This window comes from Jaculus jaculus, chromosome 12 (genome assembly GCF_020740685.1).
Source record: "Jaculus jaculus isolate mJacJac1 chromosome 12, mJacJac1.mat.Y.cur, whole genome shotgun sequence".
NCBI lineage: Eukaryota > Metazoa > Chordata > Mammalia > Rodentia > Dipodidae > Jaculus > Jaculus jaculus.
In genome coordinates this window covers 75407101-75415957 of record NC_059113.1, presented here as the reverse complement: position 1 = coordinate 75415957, position 8857 = coordinate 75407101, and the positions used below count along the sequence as shown (strand labels likewise).

General features: G+C 39.6%; 1 pseudogene; it reads left to right on the top strand.

The window, feature by feature from the left end:
- The first annotated feature begins 1210 nt into the window (after positions 1–1210).
- LOC101612264 lies at positions 1211–1917 on the top strand (annotated as a pseudogene).
- Positions 1918–8857: the final 6940 nt, after the last annotated feature.

Here is an 8857-nt window from a genome sequence, read left to right as displayed (position 1 = left end):
GAGGACAAAGGAAATTGGAAAGTTAGCCACAGATTTTTACATGGTTGGATAGTTTTTAGTGACTTTTTGGGGGGTGGTAGGCTTATAGGCTGAAAAATCCTTGCCCACCATTCCCACAACTGTCCTCTTCTCTAGTTAATCTACATTCTACCTTAGTGAGTTCATTCCCTCATGACATAAATGTCCTCCTCTTACTGACTTCCACATGTATCTACAGCCCAACTCTCTTCCTATATCTCTAGAGATTAAGGTAAGGATCCAATATCTTTATCAAGATGTTAATGGGCCAAAGGACAAAAACTTGTTTACTCCTCAGTAAAATAAAGAGTCTTCCTAAAATGGGTAGACAACAACACAAAAAAGCCACCAAAAGTCAGAAAACTGAGGGATCTCCATGAAGGATATCTAGTTCTACTGTGGAAGCTGCCAATGAAATAATAGAGAAAAGAATAGAAATTTATCCTCAAAATGAAAACACAACAACCAGTGAGAACCTGATTTTAAAAAAAATCACTGAACTGGAAGCGAACCATCAAAGAACCAACAATCATATCAATGAAATTGAACAGAGTTGTCTCCTTGAGCATTTGGCTTTTGACAGTAGGCTTAACTTGATGGATAAAAATGTTAAAACCCTCAAAAGCGATATGAATAAATGGTAGGTGAGTCAAGAAATGGAATATCTGAACAACCAGTTGATTAAGCTTAATAAAGACTTGGTTAAAAACAAGAATTAACTCCAGGAAATATCAAGAAAATCAACTCAAATTGATATTGTACCTCAAAAGAGAAATGGCCATGATGCAAAATAACACAACAGAAAACAAAACTAAATAAATGGGATTCAAATTGGAAAGGAAGAAGTGAAGGTAGCCATATTTGCAGATGACTTGTTTGGATGTATAAATGACCCAAAAATCTCCATCTCAAAACTTCTAAAGGTGATAAATTCCTTCAGCAAAGTGGCAGGATACAAAATCAATGCACAAAAATAAGTTGCATTTCTATTTGCAAAGGGCAAATATGCAAAGAAAGAAATCACTGAAGATATCCCATTTTCAATAGCAACAACAAAAAAATTAAATAACTTGGAATAACACTAGCCAAGGATGTGAAAGACATATATAATGAAACATTAAAAATAAAACCCTCAAGAAAAAAATTGAGGCTCTTTCTGTCTCCAGCCGCCATCACATGAGGAGCCACCACCATGTCCGCGCATCTACAATGGATGGTCTTTCTGAACTGTTCTGGTTTCCTGATCAAGAGGAACAAACAGTCATATAGCACTGAGCCCAATAATCTTAAGGCCCATAACTCTTTCTGCTATAACAGGCTGATTCACCACAAAATCGTGGCAGTGGAGCCTTCTGCCTACAGCAAAGAGGTCATCATGGTAAGGAAGAGGAGATCCAGCCAGCAGAAGCCAGCCACCTCCAACATACAGACCTCCATCAACAAGAATATGAGGGATGGGGCTGGAGAGATGGATTAGTAGCTAAGCACTTGCCTGTGAAGCCTAAGGACTCTGGTTTGAGGCCCAGTTTCCCAGGACCCACGTAAGCCAGGTGCACAAGGGGGAATACATGTCTGGATTTCGTTTGCAGTGGCTGGAGGCACTGGCACGCCCATTTTATCTCTCTCTCTCTCTCTCTCTCCCCCTTTCTCTCTCTCTGTTGCTCTCAAATAAATAAATAAAAATAAACAAAAAAGTTTTTTTTAAAGAATATGAGGGCCATTCTCAGCAGCATCAGACACATGATGTGCAAGAATAAGTATTGCTCTGACCTGCACATGGCAGCCATCAGTAGAGCCAGTGCCATTCTGTGCAGCCAGAAATCTGTGGTAGTAAAGAGGAAGTTGACCATCCCACTAAGAGCTTCTGAAATCAATGGCCCTAGAAGAAATAAAGAGTGAGCCCAATGGCCCTAGAAGAAATAAAGAGTCCACTGACTTTCTCAACCACAAAAAAAGAAAGAAAAGAAAGAAATTAAGGAGGACTTGAGAAAATGTAAAGACCTCCCATGCTCCTGGATAGGTAGAATTAATATTGTGAAAATGACAATTCTACCAAAAGCAATATACAGATTTAATGCAGCAATACCAATAAAAATACCAGCATCAATTCTTCACAGAGGTTGAAAAATAATCTCAAAATTCATATGGAATGGCCGAACATCTCGGATATCCAAACATGTCAACAACAACAACAACAACAACAACAACAAAAATCTCTGGGCTGGAGAGATGGCTTAGTGGTTAAGTGCTTGCCTGTGAAGCCTAAGGACCCTGGTTCAAGGCTTGATTCCCTAGGACCCACATTAGCCATGTGCTCAAGAGGGCACATGCATCTGGAGTTCATTTACAGAGGCTGGATGCCCTGGCACACCCATTCTCCCCTCCCCCACCCCTCTCTATAGCTGCCTCTTTCTCTCTGTCACTCTCAAATAAATAAATAAAAATACACAAAAAAAGTTAAAAAAAATCTCTGGCAGCATCACCATACCTGATATAAAGCTATTTAACAAAGCCATCATGACAAAAACAGCCTGGTACTGGAACAAAAACAGAAATATAAACCAATGGAACAGAATTGAAGACCCAGAACTTAGGTCAAGTAACTACAGCTACTTAATCTCTGACAAAGATGTCACTAATATAGACTGGAGAAAAGATAGCATCTTCAACAAATGGTGTTGGACAAATCAGATGACCATATGTACAAAAGTGAAGTTAGGCCATTCATTTAGCCATACACAAAGATCAAGTCCAAACGGATTAAAGACTTCAATATAAGATCTGAAACACTTAAACTACTGGAAGAAAAAATAGGAGGTGTTCTCCACAATATAGAACTGGGAAAAGACTTCCTCATCAAAACACCAGTAGTGCAGGAAATTAAGCAATCACACAACCAATGGGATCTCATGAAGCTAAAAAGCTTTTGTACAGACAAGCATAATGTGGTGGTTTGATTCAGGTGTCCCCCATAAAGTTAAGTGTTCTGAATGCTAGGTTCCCAGCTGATGGAAATTTCAGAATTAATGCCTCCTGGAGGCAATGTGTTGTTGGGGGTGGGCTTATGGGTGTTATAGCCAGTGTCCCCTTGTCAGTGTTTGACACACTCTCCTGTTGCTATTGTCCACCTTATGTGGGCCAGGGGGTGATGTCCACCCTCTGCTCATGCCATCATTTTACTCTGCCATTATGGAGCTTTGCCTGGAGTCTGTAAGACAAATTAAACCTCTTTTTCTTACAAGCTGTTCTTGGTTGGGCGATTTCTACCAGCAATGTGAACTTGACTGCAACACATACCATAAGCAGAGCCAATAGATTACCCACTGAATGGGAGAAAAACTTTGCCAGCTATACCACTAACAGAAGACTAATATCTAGAATTTACTAAGAACTCAAAAAGTAAACAATTAAAAAATCAAACAACCCACTCCAAAAGTGGGGCAGAGAACTAAATAGGGAGTTCTCAGAGGAAGAATTTCAAATGACCAACACACCCTTAAGAAAATATTCAATATCATTAATCATTAGGGAAATGCAAATTAAAACAACTATGAGATTCCACCTTACCCCAGTAAGGATAGCAAACATTAAAAAATCAAATGAAAACAAATGTTGTCCAGAATGTGGACAAATAGCAACTCTCATTCACTGTTGGTGGGAATTTAAGCTGGTACAACCACTATGGAAATCAATATGATGATTCCTGAAAAGGATGAATATAGAGCTACCAACAAATCCTGTTATTCCCTTACTGGGCATTTACCCAAAAGGCTCCACATCTCAGTCCAGAGATAATTGCTCAACCAGATTTATAGTTGCTCAATTCATAATAGCTAAGAACTAGAATCAACCCAGGTACTCAGCATTGGACAAATAGATAACCAAGATGTGGTATATCTACACAATTGAATTCTACTCAGCAGTAAGAAAAAAATGACACAATTAAATTTGTTGGAAAATGGTCAATCTTGGTACAGATCTTTCTAAGTGAACTCACACAATCACAGAAAAGACAACTATTGCATGGTCTCACTTATCTGTGGTTCCTATCCTGATCAGCCTGAGTTTCTGACATAACTGAATAGCATCTCAATGCTTGGACAATAGGGAAAGTAGGGATTGAGGAAAGGATAATGGTGGGGGAGAGGGGACACAAAACCGACCCTAAATTAAACTGGTACCATAGAATCCTATATCCTAGAAGTTAGACTAAAAGCTGGAACCCTCAAGAGGACATTAGGAAAGCACCTGAACTGAAAGGCCCTGGAGAGAGTGAGATGAAACCTAACCTTAAATATTTCTTCTCTGTCTGTTTTTTTTTCTTTTCCCTTGTCACTGGCCCTTTACCAGGATGTGGTTTACATCCACAATGATGTGTTAATCAGAGACCTACTAGATCTTCCAAAACAAACAAGAAAGACTTCTGTCAGGACACATGATTATCCACCAGAAATTAATTGTAAGACCTTATGCCTGGAAACACCATACACTGATGGCACAGACCATGGAGAGACCTGGTTGGAATCTGAAAGAGAGCCAGTCCCCAGACAATTGGCCCATCTATTGATGGAAGGTGCTACATGAGCTACCAAAGGAAAGTGGCCAACATCTGCCCAAGCAACTCAAAGTCTAAATGACTCAGAAACAAACAAGCTGACATGATGCTCACACATGTGCAGTAGGGGCACAAGCTATGGTGGGTAACCAACTGCTCTTGGACTAGCTAACTGATCTGCTCATTGGAAAGGAAATCATATCTGGAACTGGGAAGCAAGTCAGAATCATATCCAAATAATGATTCTGCTTTCCATTGTTAAGCTCTCACTAATCTTGGGCTATAAGAGGGCCTACACCCTTTAAATTCTCTCTAAATGAATAATGGTTATCCCATTTAACTGCTTGTCTTTTTTCAGATGGAGCTGGACCTAAGGAGGTAAATGACCCAGTGCACTCTACTTTGGCCCCAGCTGAATCCACAGAGGAACTGGGGAAATAAGCAAGAGTACTGCTTTCTTAGTGAATCTGATATCAGCTCAAAGTTGAAGGACATAGATACTGAGGACAGTCAACATATACCAAACCAGAGATACAGAGGCCCCCACGTGCCCATCACTGATGTAGACTTAAAATGCACCTAACATGGCTCAGGGAATTTTGCAGAAGAAGAGGCAGAAAGATGGTTAGAGCCATAAGTTGGGACATTTTGCACAGAGACATTGCATCACCCCAATATTTGACTGCTGCCCCCATAATGCATGACCCACAATCCCCATGGGATTGACCTGAATCCCCAATGAGGAAGGCCTCTTCAGAAAAGAGGCAAGGAGAAGGGATTGTGTTGTTTACATGAGAATATGTCCATATATAATAAAAATAATTTTTAAAATGCTAATGGATATTTCCAGCTCAACTTTTCCAAAGAAAAACTCTTCATCCTCCTCTAAATCCTGTCCCACCTACAGTATACATGTAGGTTGGTGATAGGTCTATTCATTCCAAGAATTCAGGCAAGAAAAACCTTTATGTGTCATTGTTACACCTTGTTCTATTTTCACACTCATTTCTTAATTAGGATTTCTTGGTTCAGTTTGTTCTGTTTTCAAAATATATCCAGAATCTGACCACTCCCTACCCACTACTATGTCATCTCTGGTCAAAGTCATCATGATCTCTCATGTCTGATAGCCTTCTTGTGTGTGTGTATGTAATGTAGTATTTGTAGTGTGGTGCATGGTGTATTCATGTATGCATATATATACATATTTGCACTCCCTATGCACATGTGTGCAGAGACCAGAGAAGGGTAGCCTCCTCTTTGATTCTTCTGCCTTATTTCCTTGATACAGCATCTTTCACTGAATTTGGAGTTTATCACTTTTTGGTTAGACTGGCTTAACAGGGAGTCCAAGTAATCCTCCTATCTCTAACTCCTGTCAATGTTGGGATCACATGCATATGTGGCCACACTCAGCTTTTGTTTTTCTTTCTTTTTAGTTTTGGTTTTTCAAGGTATGGTCTCCCAGGATGACATAGAATTCACTATATGGTCTCAGGGTGGCCTCAAACCCAGGGTGATCCTCTTACTTCAGCCTCACCCTCTCAAGTGCTAGGATTAAAAGCATGCATCACCACACCTGGCCACACTCAGCTTTTTATGTCGGTGCTGGGGATTGAACTCATGTCCTCATGCTTATACAGCAAGCTCTCTTTCCCCACTGAGCCATCTTCCTAGCTTCTAATAGCCTTATTTAAAAAATAAAAGTATTGGCCTGGCATGGTAGCTCACTTCTTTAATCCAGCATTAGGAAGGCTGAGGTAGAAGGATCACTGTGAGTTCAAGGCCAGTTTGTGCTACAGAGTGAATTTCATGTCAGCCTGAGCCTCAAAACAACAAATAAATAAATAGTACCTTGAAATAATTTTAACCATACATTCTGAACTTTTTGAAAGTCCAATCATCTCACAGTCTAATGTGTATATTTAAAAATACACATATAGAACCAGCATACAACTCTGTAAATCATGAAATCAGTATTAATGTGCTACCATCCAATCCTCTTCAAACTTGATGAATACCCTAAATGTTTCCGTTTTGTTGTTGCTCCAGGAGTTTCTGAAGAACATACATCACACTTAGCTGTCATATCTCTTTAGTTCTTCCATCTGAGATAGTTCAGTCTTGTCCCATCCTTCGTGCACTTGCCAGCATGAGACTATCATACATCAATACACTGAACATTCACATGGAATTTCTGATTTTCCCTCATGATGAGACCTGGGCAATTCATTCACAGCCCCCAGGATTATATAGGAACAGTGTTAGGTTCTCTGCATTACTTCGTAGCACCCACATCATCCCATCCCACCTTGGGTATCTGGTCATGAGGTCTGCCAGGTTTTTCTACTTAAATTTACTATTTTCTTTTCTTTTTTTTTTTTTTTTTTTTTGGTTTTTCAAGGTAGGGTCTCACTCTGGCTCAGGCTGACCTGGAATTCACTATGTAGTCTCAGGGTGGCCTCGAACTCACAGCGATCCTCCTACCTCTGCCTCCCGAGTGCTGGGATTAAAGATGTGCACCACCACGCCCGGCCTATTTTCTTTTTTAATTGAGTAATACTTTACAGAGAATTAGTCTTAAATTATGTCAAAAATGTTCTGGTCCTCATGAAATCTTGACTCATCAGCCTTATTGACAACTTCAACTAAAACCCATGGAGCCTGTTAGTTGGTGATTCTCTATTTCCACTTTTCCATCTACACTTTGCAGTCTATAGTAAGGAAAGTTTTCCCTTCCATATGATCCTTCATTCATTGTACAACATGGACTCACAGGTTTCTATTTTATTTAGTAAATTGTAGCCCATCACTATCCTTTTAATGCAAAATAGTCCCTGATTTGAGCTGTGGGAGACCATTTATCCTCTTGAAATGTTCCCATTATTCACTGAATATTTCCTTATAAGTGCAAGGTGAACCTGACATAGGTGTTGAAAAATAAGGCAGATAGCCCACCTATCTAAGTTCGCCAAATTATTGTTGAGTCTCAAATAAACCATAAATAACTAGTTCAGATACTCCATAGAGAACTCTACTGGACACATCTGGTTCCCAAACTTTGGCCAGTCTGACTTTGATACATATATGATATGTATTTTTAGTGTTGTTGTTGCTATGTATATTGTTTTGTCCCAAAATTATAGAAAGCAGATGGCAACTACAGTGATAATATAACAATTGATAATATAACAATTAATAGGAATAGAAGAAAAATTATTGATGTCACCTGAAGAAAACAACTGATTTAAGGAGTATTGAATTCTCATCTTTATTTCTATATAGAATTACTTGTTTCACATAACACAATATACCATCTCAAATTCCACCTTCGGGGAAGTTGAAGATAATTATCTGAGGATCACATAAGGAGCTACCTGCAAAAATCAATGTTTTCCAAGAGCCCATGTCAGGCAGTCTGCAGTTCTGATGCTATTTGGAGGCGACAAACTCCTCATTATTATACTCTGTTATCTTGAGGCCAAGACATTTCATCAGTTTTGTGATCAACAGCTGACTTCTGGAATCAGCTCAGAAAAACAAGCAAGATTGCTGAAATACAGAATGAAAACACCAGTCTGAGATTAAGAAAGGGAATAGAAATAAAGTAATATGGAGTCACTGATGCCAACAACCTGTTACAGAATTAACTACTAAGATGTGAACTCTGAAAGATTCAGGTATAAGCCATTATCTCCAGGGCTGGGATATAATTCCAAGGAAGGATCTCTAGCATCTATCCAACCCAGGGGTGAAATTCAGACCTCTCTAGAGAAGACATGGTCATACACAATGAGTATCAGAGAAATCACTGGAGGTGTCAAGCTGATCTACCTTGTTAGAAACCTGCTCTTTGGAATTTAATGGAAATTGACTCTTTAAGGTATGCAGAAAGCTATTCATTGGGAGTTATCTCACTGGAGGCATTCCATCCCTTGGCCACAGCTATCTGCATCATCATTGCCTTGACTGTCACTGAGAAAGCCTGGTCTGTTCCCCCTACATAGTTTCTCAGCACTGTCACAGACAAAACCATAGGGTAGTATGTGGAGTTTTGCAACCAGACCCTGGCACCATCAGAGCAGGAAATACGCCCAATATCCTTGGGAGTAACGGGAGATAAGCCAGATACATTCCAGCTTGGATGAAGTCACTCTGCTCTGACCATTAAAATACCCCTCTCTTTCTGACCTAAGTTCTGGAGATCTACTGGTCTTGCTACTCACTGAGTAATGCATGTTTCTGTCAGTAAATTGTATGATGTAATCTTGGATATAATTGTCT